Consider the following 13,174-nt stretch of genomic DNA (forward strand, 5'->3'; position numbering starts at 1 on the left):
TATAGCAGGACCAGGGAGGAGGTGAAAGGAAAGGCTCCACTCTGTGAGATACCTAACACTCCTTATGCATCAGGCAGGGAGAGCCAGGAGCCTAACGCTGTGCTTTGGGCTTCTGCTTCAGGGCCAGACACAAAAAAAAATTTGAGTTTAAGTCCTTTGCTTGGATCTGGTGTTTAGGTTTTTAATTTGTAAGAATGCATTGTGTACCGTTTCCTCTGACTACTGGGGCTAGATTACTAAACATATTTAGACTTCTTAAAATGGAGAGAAGAGCTTGGAAAGCTTTCCAGAACCTCATGGATGTAGACACTCATTCCTTGATCTTCAACAGTACTGAGATCAGCAGGACTTTAAATACCTCATTACCTGTCTGCACTCACTTCTACAAACTCCACTGGGACTGTGTAGAGCTGAAGGCAACAAGTTCCTCGTGAATATGATCCTCAGTGTCCCTGGCCACATTTTGTGCATTTTGTATAAAGCCTCAAGTTTACACCTTGCTCAGCCAAATTGTACTTTGGACTGTGTAGAGCTGAAGGCACACAAGTTCCTCGTGAATATGATCCTCAGTGTCCCTGGCCACATTTTGTGCATTTTGTATAAAGCCTCAAGTTTACACCTTGCTCAGCCAAATTGTACTTTGTGTCCAAGCACAATTGTGTTAGTTTTTGGGTGTGAACCCTACCATGAGTGACCTGTACAATGCCTGATGTGACCATGCAGGCATCTTGTAAGGCCTAGGGGTCATCTGTTATCTTGGGCTTCTCTTGAACAGTTTTGGGTCTGCCATCCATAAGAGCAGAAAGGAGTTTCTGATACTGTGTTTCTTGGCAGTCTCTGCACAGTGTGAATGCCCATGGCTGGACTATGGACTTCTTACTGGCAGAAGACCCTTAAAAGACACGATTTCTTCAATGTTTCAGCAATTTCTGTTTGGAGTTGGCCTGTAACTATATAATAGCTATGAAGGCAAAACACTGTTTCTGTTCCCAGGGCTGTGGCCAAACAGCTGTTAGACCAGTGCTCATTCTTGGCTTCTTCTACATCTGCCAGAACACAGATGCCCACAAAGGCATCAGATTTTTGCTTTCCTCCCTGTCCTGGTATCCCTGCACAGCATCAGGTCACTGTTGTTTACAGGGGACTCAAGCCACACAGACAGAACCTAATTGTGACAGAGGGTTGGCGGGCAGGAGGAATCTTGCAGAAATGGTTGTGAGCTGTGAGGAAAAAGAGATGCTCTCTTTTTTCTCTCTCTAGTGTAACTAGCTAATTAGCATGAGGTTGCATTCTTCCTTCAGTGCTTTCAGACACTTCAGTACACCCCTTAAAAAAGATAATTTGTCTAGCAACATCACAGACAGTGAAGAGATAGGAGCCCTTCGCTAAATCCTAAATAAATGGAGAAGAAAACATGGAGTTTCTTGTAGCAGTCTTCTCCAACAGGACACCTGCTGAGTTTTTAATGGTGTATCCCATGAAGGAGACCAAATTAGAAATACTAAGGACTGCCAAGGTGGAGATAAGTAGCTTATATGTGATGTGACAGAACCAGAAAAAGGACTCACAGAGTAGGGTTATGTGGCAAAACAGCAAAGGAACAGGTCTTTGCAGCTGGGTTTGGAGATGAGAACTGTGGGGATGGTTGGGAGAGCCTTTTCCATTCTTTGCATGGTAGATGTCAGCTCCTGAGAGTTAGAATTAAAGCAGCGAAGGTCTACTTCACTACACAAAAACATTCCTTAACAGCTAAGTCTTGTAGTCTTTGGAGAGAGTGAAAATAAAAGTCTTTAATTGTGGGTGATGCTAGACTAAATTACCCCAACTCACCACTGCCTGCAAGTGCACACAAACATCTACTCCTTCAGCAAACATCTGTAGCTTAAACTAGAGGTAACTTGACTTGTACCATGAGAAGTAAGCTAGAGGTACCTCAGGGTTACCTCAGGCTACCTGTCACCTTAAAATAAGCTGAGCTCCAAAAGGTATAAATAATAATAATAATAATAATAATAATAATAGCAGCAACTCCCTGGATGCAGCTGGACTTACGTGTCAGGAGTCATCCTTAATAATGGTGTGCATTCATTAAATTATTATCTAATAACAGTGATTTTCCATACACCTATTAAAGCAGGTAATCACAAACCCCAGAAATCTGAGGTTTTAAAGCCCACCTGAAAAACAGGAACTCCTCACTCTTTATCTTTATCTTTGTAATCACAGCTCCACAATGAGCTCTCTGGAGCTGGATTTTCAAAGAGGAATACTGGCCTCTGGAAAACTAGAAGGACTTCTGTTGGACTGATAGTTAGGCTGATGTTATGCCAGCCAGGGTACGCTCAGAGGGTTGAAATCCACCGGTGGGTGCCATGAGAGTGTATTGAGAGCAAAATGTGCAAAATAACTTGTATTTTATGTCCTGCTGTTATGAGAAGGAGATAAGCTAATGTAGCTTTCAGTGACTGTACATGTCTGCGATCTTCCTGGGATTTGGTGGGCAGGCTGGCCCAGGGTTTCACAGGTTGTTCAGTGAACGGGGTTGATAAATGTTTCAGTAACGAATGAGTCCTGTGCCACAGTCCTCTGATTCATTTGATTAACTGCTGCTGGCTTTTCTGTAAACATGGGGCTGGCTACTACATTTATATTCTATATTTTTTCTGTCATAACCCAGACAACATGGCATGAAGGTGACAACCTGGCTCAAAGATGGGAATGAACTTTTGAGGAAATTGCTTGGCAGGTGAATTCTGCACAGTTCCCTGTTGTTTAGCTTTCCCTCCCTTCTCTTCTTTATGCTTTCCTCCTCACCATGGGGAGATGCTCTTCTTCTGAGCTCTGGGTTTGTATTTCAGCCGCCATTCATCTCTCTGAAGAGAATAAACTGCAGTGGGGCTGATTGCAGCAGCAAAACCCATAAAGAGATTCCCCTTCTCCTCCTCTTGTGAGGGCTTTCCTCGCTCAGTCTGTCCCAGGGGGGTTGAACGCCTTCTGCCGCCTCACTCTTGAGACATTAAGACCTTGAAATTTGAAAGAGGAGTGGTGTAGTCTGGAGAAAAATGGACCTGTGTTCTAACCCATGCAGCTTGTGATACGCACATTGTCGGGCGATAACAAAGGATTTACATAGGATTTACATTTTTCTTAGGGGACACTGAGTGGAAAGGGAGCAGTCAGTAGCAATGACAGATGAATCCATTTGGCGGCAAAGGCTGCCTCTTTCACACAAATAACAGGCTTTTTCTTAATCTACAATTTGTCACTGTTTATTCAGCAATGCAAGCCTTTAAATTGCCCTGCGGCATCCTGGGTTTGTGCTTCCTGGGACATACAGGAGGAGTTTGGGGGAGTTAGAGGGCATTGGTGCCTTTGGTATAAACCTAGAAACCTGAATGAGGCTCTCCACAATTCAGACAGTTTTTTCTGGGTGAGAACATAGGTGGAATGTGATTTGATCTGTCATGATTCAGTCATGGATGTGATGGGGGAGGAAATGGTCTGGCTCCCCCCAGCAGTGGGCAGGCTGGCATTGGTGCTGCTGAGCACTTGCTTTGCTGGGACTGATGCTGAAGGGGATTCAAAGATTTTTGTCTTCTCAGCTCCTGTTCAGGTCTTGACATGAGAGCTCTGAAAATCTGTCAAGTCACCTGCTGCTCCAGGGAGGCAGAGAGGACAAGAGAGGAACTACAAGCCCACAACTCCCCATTAAAATTTACCCACCATGTTTACTCCCAGTTTGTCCCCTGGTAATTAGGCTGCTTTCATCCTGGCTTCTGTTCCCTCCTTCAAATATTATTTCTGCTCCAGGCATTTGTAGTCTCTATTCCAACTTATATCTGCAAAGGAGCGCTTGGGAATAGTGATTCCTGCCTTGGAGTTGTGGATAAACTGGAAAATCTCCACAATCTTTCCAGAGCGGTGTGTTCCTTCTGAACACAGTGGATCTAATGCTATATAGCTCAGGATGTCTATGTTATTTGCCCCAAAGTCAAATTTAAAAAATATCTTCTCAAGTAATGAAATCAGTATACGAAGAATGTAATAATTCTATTTTAATGACCACTGCTTTATTTTTGCCTCTCCCTGCTCCTCTACCAGCATGATTATACAATTCTATTTTGGGGTGTCTCTGGAAGTTGACAAATATTATACAGGAGATAGTGCCTAATAAATAAACTGAGTTGTGCATGCCTATGGAAGCTGATATTTATTCTGAGCAAGCAACAAGCTTCAATGTAGTTCAGGTTGGGTGGCCAAGCATTCAGAAAGCAAGAAATGCAATATTAAGGTTGGGAAGTCATACACTTCATAGAATCATGGAATGGTTTGGCTTGGAAGGAACCTTAGAGATCATCTAACCCTCTGCCATGGACAGGAACACCTTCCACAACAACCAGGTTGCTCAAAGCCCCATCCCTACAGATGCATCTGTACAGGATTAGATAAACTTTCTTCCATTTCATCCAGAATTAGAAAAATTTCAGGGCATGTAGTATATATTTCAGAGTAAGGAGAAATGAAAGTTCCCTTCAGAGCAAAACTTAATTCTGGAATAAAAATATCCTTTTAATGTATAAATTAAGTGGTAACTTGGCTGCAAACTTAGTAGTAACCCCAGTAGTGTCTGCAGTGAGCTTCAGATCCTCCTATCCAGTGCCTTGGTCAGAACATACACCAGTCACTGAAGTGGATATAGTTATATCATGACAGTTTATTGTGCATATAAATTTAAAAATATCATTAGCTTTGTCAAAAATTGTATGTGATTGGAAACCATCCATGGAATTGGTGGTAATGGTGCAATGTAGTTCATTGCCACAACAGGGACAACCAAGGCCTTTTGTTTTTCCTGCTTAAAAACAAAAAATGAACCCAGATTTCACCAGGATATTTGTCTCATATAGGAACGCTTACACTGCCCTATTTTTCGGGATGTTTGTGGGCACAAACTGAAACACAGGAGATTCCCGCTCAGCATCAGGAAGCCCTTTTTCACTGTGAGGGTGAAAGAGCACTGGCACAGTTCACCCAAGAGATTGTGGAGTCTCTTTCTTTGCAGATGTCCATTGGGGCACAGTCCTGGGCAGACATCTCCAGACTTGAGCAGGACCAGGTGACCTCCAGAGATCCCTTCCAACCTCAACCATTCCGTGATTCTCTGTTCAAAGACAAAGCTAAAACCCTGCTCCCTCTCCCTGGTACCCATGCCAAGGACTTTTGTACTTTTGTTGGGGATCCAAAGGGAGTTGGAGTCAAGTTAGGACATTTCACATGTGCATGTGGAGAGATGCTCTGCAGTTGCTCTTCCTGTGGCTTTGGGCATCTAAGGAAAAGCTGTGGCACTGAGCAGGGCAGCTGCTGGTCCTCTGTGAATCACTGAGTGCTTGGGGGCAGAGGAAGGACCTAATGGTGGTACCTGGAAAAGACGGACCTGGAAATGATGGTCCATTTTTTCTATCATTACTTTTTGGTCATAGGTGAAGTTTCCTGATATTCCTTGGACATTTTAGGTTAAATCTCATTGTAATTTCATTCCAGAGAGTCTTTTTTTGAGTAAACAAAAGTTGAAGGAGAAATAAGAGTAGGATACATCTGCTTCATGGGAGGTTGCTCAGCTACTGGCATGGAAGCCAGTAGCTTTTTGTGCAGGAAGTGGGAAACTCAGCTTCAGTATTTCTTTTTTCTTAGAGTACCTATAATGTTGGGTGAGAAGAAGAGTGAATATATTTTGCCCCTCCTGTCTAAAAAGTCTTATTTCATGTGAATATGCAGTTACAGAAAACCCACAGACAAAGTGATAACCAGCACCCTCAGGAATCAGTCCACTTGCTTTATGCATTGAAAAATATGAAATTATTTTGAGATTGGAAGAGATCCAAGGGGAAGAATGAAAGGCAGCAGGCTCCCATAGCACTCCCCAGGGAGATGAGTAGGATATTTGGTGAGGAGGCAGCTGAATCAGGAAGAAAGTTGATTTGAGCAGATGTTTCCCAACCAGCTGCTGAGTGGTCTAGCCTCTGGGCTGAAGGGTATCTGAGGGCAGCGGGATCTGGAAGGCTCTGGAGCCCTTCCACCTGGCAGGCAATAATTCAGAGCTCACACAAAGAGCCAGGGTGAGTCACTAGTCTGCTGATTAGGCTGCTCTCCTGGGAGGGAGGCACCTGGATCCCAGACCCAGGTAAGGGCTGCGAAGTGGAACAGCATCAGCTGGGAAGGATTGGAAATTCTTAATGCTGCCTGGTGAGGAGGCTCTTCGTGAGTGGGAGGCATGAGTTTGAATCCACTTGCAGAGGGCAGAGAGTTCAATGCAGGTCTCCTAAAACCTAAAGGAAAGGTCTTGCCTTATAGTTATGGGAGTTGGATGGCTTTTCTTCAACTGTTGGGTATTGAGGTGGACATTTGATGTTGTTTTCTTAAAAGTGATGGGTTTTGATTATGCAGAATTCTTTGCTACTTTCTGAGGGACTTTTTTTTTTTCCCCAACAGCTATAAGGCTTTTTTACCTGCAGAATAGATAATTATTTACACTCGCCTGTCTGGCAATATCCTACCATGCTCTGGAAAGTGCTGAGAACACGCTTGTATTTGGAAAAGGTGACATGGTCTCTGGAAATGATCTGATGGACTGTGAGTCAGGGATGGCCACAAAAAAGTTTAATGGATCTGGCAGAACTTGTAGCTATGAGAAGAGAATGAGTAGTTTTTATATCTTGGGAAAGTCTCCAAAATTTTATCTTGAATGTCTATGTTAGTGGTAAGCAGTAGAGATTTAGAGTCTTAGATTCATCTTCATTTACACCAGCTTAAAGCTGAAGATGATTCTACTCACACCCAGAGTGTTATTCTGAACTGAATCTTCCACAAAATAGATAAGAAAAATGGCCAAAATATTTGTGTCAATTGTACAAAACGTGTAAAGGGGAGACTCCCCGCCTTTACCAGAAGTGATCTGAAAGATCCTATCTGGTCTACCTCTGTCAGCTTGGCATCTTTGCAGTAGTCAGTGGTTGCACAAAACTGGCCAATTTTTCCATATATAGGGTTGCTAAATTACCCTTTCTGGTTTGGTTTTATTACCCCCTTGGAGCAATGATCTCACCCATCTGTGTTGTGTTGCTCTTCGGGAGTGGCAGGGGTGGAGTGGGGTGGGATGAGCAAAGCCCTGAGCTTTTTCCAGAGTTCCCTGCATATGCAGAACATTTCATTGTCTTCTCTAACACGCCCTCACCTTTCACACAGACTGGAATTTGACACACCGGGTTAGAGAAAGAAAGCAAGGGGGGAAAAAAAGCAAAAACAAAAAAAAGCACAACACAAGAAAAAACCCAACAAACAAGATCTTATCGTGCAAAATATCCATCCACCCTCCTGATAAAAAAAAAAAGAAAAAGCCTCAGGTTAGGAAAATAAAAAAATTACTCTAATGAACACTCAAAATTAACATGCAAATACATCCATGGTTCCTGACAGAGACGGAAAGACGGAACACAGCCCTCCTCCAAAGAGGCAATTTTGAGACTTCTTGCAAAAGGGAAGTTTTATCCCAATTGTTGTTGTTGTTGCATTGTCTTGAGAAGGTTTTTTTCTCTGTTGAGGAAAGCTCTCCTTCTTCCCTCACCCCACCCCATACCCCACATTCATTTCACCAGGTGGCATGACGAAACCCTCCAGATCAAGGCAGGTTTCATCAACAAGGCTTCATGCCATGCCACCCATAATTCATCCCAGCCTGCTGTGGCTTTCTCCCAACAAGCAGCACCTCTTGCAAAACCAGCCCCTGTCTCACACTCCTTCCTAACTCGTGTTCCTGAGCACCAACAATAGAAGAGCATGAATCACTAACAGAGCACACAGACCTTCGCTCCACTCCGGCCAGTTTGTGTCATTGCCTTAATGTTAATTACACACCATAATGTGTGCATTTAATTTCCGTGGTGTTTCAATTAAATTAATCAGGCAATTAAAATTAATTAAAATTACAGAAATCACCTGCAGAAGTGCTTGAAAAGTGGGGGAGGGGAAGGGAGGGGTTGGGAGGGAGCTGGGAACGTAGATGGCTGTGTTTTCACAGACCTTCCTTCCCTTGATTAATTTTGGGGATAGACTCTTTCAGAGCAGGTTATTTAAGGATTTAAAAACTGTTCCAAGGCCTATTGAAGCCAATGGAAATCTTTCTATTGGCAGTGATAGGCTTGGGACCAGGCCACTAGCCTCAAGTGCTCAGGATGGAGATTCAAGGGGTAGGTGATGAAAGTCCTGATGCTGAGCAGATTATTCCTCAACACCTTCAGGGAACAAGGCCAAAGACCTTGAAGTACTAAATCAGGGTCAGATTTTGAAAGGAAGGTTAAAGATGAGGATGATGTCCGTGGGAGTTAAATGCATCAGTCCTTCTAAGGATCTGGGCTGGAGAGGTATTCTAAGAAATTTAAACAGGTTTGAAGTGTCAAAGGATTTTTAAACATGACTAAATGTATTCCACCCTGAGGTCGCACTGGGTTCTGCAGTCAGTGAGAGGGGGTCTAAAATTCACAAAGGTGTTTCATGATTCCTGAGTTCTTGAGCAAGTTATGAAGCCTGTCCAGCAACTCCCTTCCCTTAGACATGGATTAATGCATTCAATTGCTTCCCAGAGGGGTTGTTTCCTGCTCTGTAGGAAGAGTTTGAGGACATCATGTCAAGCTGGACAGTTCTCTTACTGCTTATGCCTTTTTTACCAAGCAGGCACAGCCCCATGCTCATCTTTTAGCCAACCTGTAATTTTTTTTTCCCTGGCATGGAAAGTTCAGCACTTTTAGCCTTGAACAACTACTTCCTCCACAACATCCTACTAGTCAACCCCTGCCCAACTAGTTCCTGGGTCTGGGAGACAGGTTGGTTCCTTCCTGGCTTTCCTGGAAAGACTTTGCCTGGCGCACTCTTGCCTTAGCCTGTGAGTCACCCAATCTTCACTCCCATTCTTCGCCCCACAGTTGGGGATGTTTATACCACAGTCACTGAAGTTCATGCAGGTATCCCCAAGCTGCCTTTAAATTAATTCACTGGAGTGCCATTGTTAGGATTGCTATAGTTTCAGGGAACACAGTGTGTGGGCTGAAAAACCAGGGGATGAAGCAAAGTAAATGCTCATAATTAGGATGAGTTGCTCTGCGCTGCACTGGTCACTGGAACCTGAGCTGGCTGTTTAAAGACATAACTGCTTTTTGCACATTATAATTTCACTCACACTGCCAGATAATCCCTCAGAGTTCCATAGGCAATTACCCACGCTTCTTGTGTCCAAGAGGGAGTAAAACCTTATCACCTCTGCCCCAATGGAACCTGCTTTTGCTCTACGCTCGTGAGCCACTTTTTCTCTCTAGCTGTTTAGATGATTAACATAATTAAGTTATGCACACAGCAAATATTTAAGGCTTCTAGTTAGACTGAAGGGTACTGTCAGCTTCAGATCTGAAAGATTTAAGCATGCCAAAATTTGGGGTTTTTTTCCAACTGTATCTGTTGATATTTTCTCTTTCTGTAAATAATGTGTCTTTTACACTCTCAGGTGGTTGGGTCACAATATTCCCATTATTATTAGCCACTTCAGCATAGTTTTCTGCTACCCTTGCTCTTTCCTAATTCACAGTAAATTGTATTGTCCACTTACACAGACTATTTTCCCATCTTTTTGGTTTTGGGATTTATATCATTAGTTTATATCTTATATGTGTCTTTCTCCACTCCTTTTTCAAACAAACAAACAAACAGTTAGAAAATAAGAAACAGAAGAAACAGTAAAGAGAATACAGAAAGCGAAGGAAAAAACCCACCCAAGAACTGAAAAACGTGATTTTCAAAATTAAAAATTTTAAGTGGATGATAGTAGTTAACTGCCAAAGAGCCCAGAATTTTAATTAAAAATCTGATGAACACTTGTTCTTGTCTCCAAAATTTTATAAGTGATGAAATACCCCTCTCTCACTTTGCTAATCCTCCTTCACCTGAATCCTTTGACACGACTTCTTGTGTGGCCTTTGGCACGTCACTTCACCTCAGTTTCCTCATCTATAAAATGGCTGTTAATCCCTATATAGTATCACCCACGCAAATTTCCAAGGCTTATGCTCCAACAGGGCTTTGAAGATAAGTGAGCAAAGTTTCAAAAGGACCTAAGAGATTTAGGAGTGAAAGTTTCATTAGCTTTCCATCAGATTTGTATTCGTATATCTCCAAGAGCCTTTTGAAAGTCTGCAGAATTGCAAGACTTTACTCATCAGAGTCATATTCCTTGTTCTCCTCAAGGAAAGCAATTGCTCCAGGCTAGTTTTGGCAGAAGAGCTTGTTCCTCAAAAGAAGCAAGGTGAGTCTTGGGGCTCTCCAGTTTCTTCCCCAGTTTCAGATATGAAACCTTGGATGCATGCTCGAACCATTTCGGGCAAAGTGGTATCTCTCTCTCCTGGTATCGGTAGATCTTGGCTTGTTTTGGCTGAAAGGAGGGAGGGAAGGTGCATATCTCCAGCTTTGAGCTGGATTGGAGATAGTAACCTTCAGCTGGGAGGCAGTGGTGAGCTCCTTTGGGTGGTGTGGAGATGTTCACCTCCTCAGTCAGCACCACTGCTCCTTGAAGAGGGAATAACGCGCTTTTCTCTGCGAGTGCGTTGGGATGGAAAAGCCTGCAAGGTACCCTGTCAATCTTGGACATTGACTAAAGAAGAGTTATGAGATTTCTCTAATTGCAAAAGGATGGTCTTACTGCTCCATACATCCAGAGAATGGAAATCCCCTGCTTTTTTTTTTTTTTTTTAAAACCCCCAAAAAAAAAAAACATTAAGGAAAAAAATCCCCACAGGCCAAAATTACCACCTGTCAATCTTGGACATTGACTAAAGAAGAGTTATGAGATTTCTCTAATTGCAAAAGGATGCTCTTACTGAACCATACATTCAGAGAGTGGAAATCCCCTGATTTTTAAATTTTTTTTTAAACCTTCAAAGAACAACAACATTAAGGAAAAAAATCCTCACAGGTCAAAATTACCAGGGAGACACACTGAAAAAAATTCAAATATTGCCCTTTTTTTTTGCCTTTTTTACTTTTAAATTTGCCATCCCAAGTTCCACTTTCTCACCTTTCTCAAATGCTATAAAAAGAAAAAGAAAAAGAAAGTGTTCTACCAGAAAAGCCCCGTAGATACCAGTGGCTAGGTGGCTTTGGTTTGTTCAGCTTCAGTGGCTAAACCACTGTTCTGAAAACAGTGGGAAATAATGTTACTATTCTTGGTGGGACTTTCCTTATCAAAATGAAAAGAAAAAGAATCTTATGAAGAACTAAATATTTTCTTTGGCCATAAATGAAATATTCAGTTTTAATTTTTATTTAATTGACATACTGAATTGAATGGAATTTAAAAATAAAACATTATTTGAAAATGGGAACCTGGAAGGTTTTGTTTCCTAAATTTTAGAGTAAATTGACTTTTTTTTACCCCTAAACTGTTATACTGACATATTTGCTGCTGATTTTGCTCAACTAAACATGGCATTTTGCTTAAAATAAATATTTCTGAAAAAAACCCAACAAACTGTACGGAGTTTGGGAAAGTAGTCCTTAGGAAAAAAACAGTAAATATCACAATAATATAGAAAATGATTAGTTGCTCATATTCACAGCACAAAGCTCTGAAGTAAACCAGCAATTAACAATAGACTGTTCCAATCTGAATCACTCCTGTGATTATCAAAGTATCTGTCCTTTTTATCTCATCCCTAAAATTCAACACCTTCCAGTTTAATATATTAAAGTCTTAAATAACATGTTTTCCTTCAATTTCCCAGGGATGGAACAAATTCAGAGGCAGGACACAGTGAAATTTTCTGGCTGCAAGACTCAAGTCTCAAAACATCATCACACTGTAGGTTTCCCATTTTCTCTTTACTTGTGCAAAATATAATAAATGTCAAGTTCTCAACAAATATCTCTGGACAAAACTGGATGTCCGATGGATCTCTTGGGAGATTCTGAGTTTTCATTTCAAAATTTCTTCAGATATAGTGGAATGCATTGGCCTAGAATGTATGTTTCTGCAGGGCCATTGATTGTGTCCATACCTGCTGTCAACAGCAATTGGGGAAGACAGGGAACCCAGAAAAACCCAGGATAATTTATCTTGTGATGGAAGGTTCTTGGTATGCAGCAGAGTTTCTTTTCACCTCTGGAATTGCATGCTACATACTAATTAAGGCTGTTAATTAAATACATTTTGTTAAAACATGTTACATCAAAGGTGAAGCATTTTGTATAGAAGCTTTGTTGACACTTCTCTTGGAGAGATTTTTGAGGTTCAGGACTAGTCAAAGACAGTATTCCAGGAGAAGCAGAGTCTCAGGTTTCTGTTACATGTATGAAAGTGTCATTAAAATTCCAGTGTCATTTGTTTTGACAGAATATTTTAAAAGCTTTTTATTTTCCTCTCTTTTTCTTCCCTCCAATGCGGGAGGGAAACAAATTTCAAACCTCAAAAAGTGTGGTGAAATGGAATTGCTGTCCTGCGGACTATTCCTGTAACAAAGCCAACAAACTTGTTATGCAATGTCCAGTTCCTCCCTGTGGAAGCACAGCAATTCATTTATGCAGCTTTACCAAGTGTCCAAAGTGCTCCATGCACTGCTAATAATTATGGGCACATCTTGGTGGTCATATTGAATTCAATGGCAACTTTCCCACAGATTTTATCAGGAATAGAATTCCTCCCTATGTGCTTTAATTGTATAACTCAGTTTCTGTTATTGCTTAAGACTCCCCAGTCCGTGCCAGCATGTGAAATTCTGATGAATTTTTATGTTAGCGGCTGCTGCTAACTGTTCTTAATTATTTGATAGTCATCTGAGGCCTGAATTTCATAGATGTGCAGCTCCTCTTATTCATATTCTAATCAGTGGTAATTTGGATACTTTGACCATCTGTAAATCAGATCTTTGAAGGGCAATCCCAATCCCACTGTCTCTAATGGATGCAGGTCATTAAACCTCTTTTTCACTTAACAAATAACATACAGCTGGTTAAAAACCATAAAAATTGTGATTTTGGTAAAATTACAAGGGTGGTTTTCTTTGGGGGGTGGAGTGGGGGGAAGAATCTCAAATGTAGGGAAAAACCTGAGAATTTTTCATAAAGCTAATATTCTTATACT

Source organism: Passer montanus, unplaced genomic scaffold (assembly GCF_014805655.1).
Source record: "Passer montanus isolate IOZ18808 unplaced genomic scaffold, ASM1480565v1 scaffold74, whole genome shotgun sequence".
NCBI classification, from domain to species: Eukaryota; Metazoa; Chordata; class Aves; order Passeriformes; family Passeridae; genus Passer; species Passer montanus.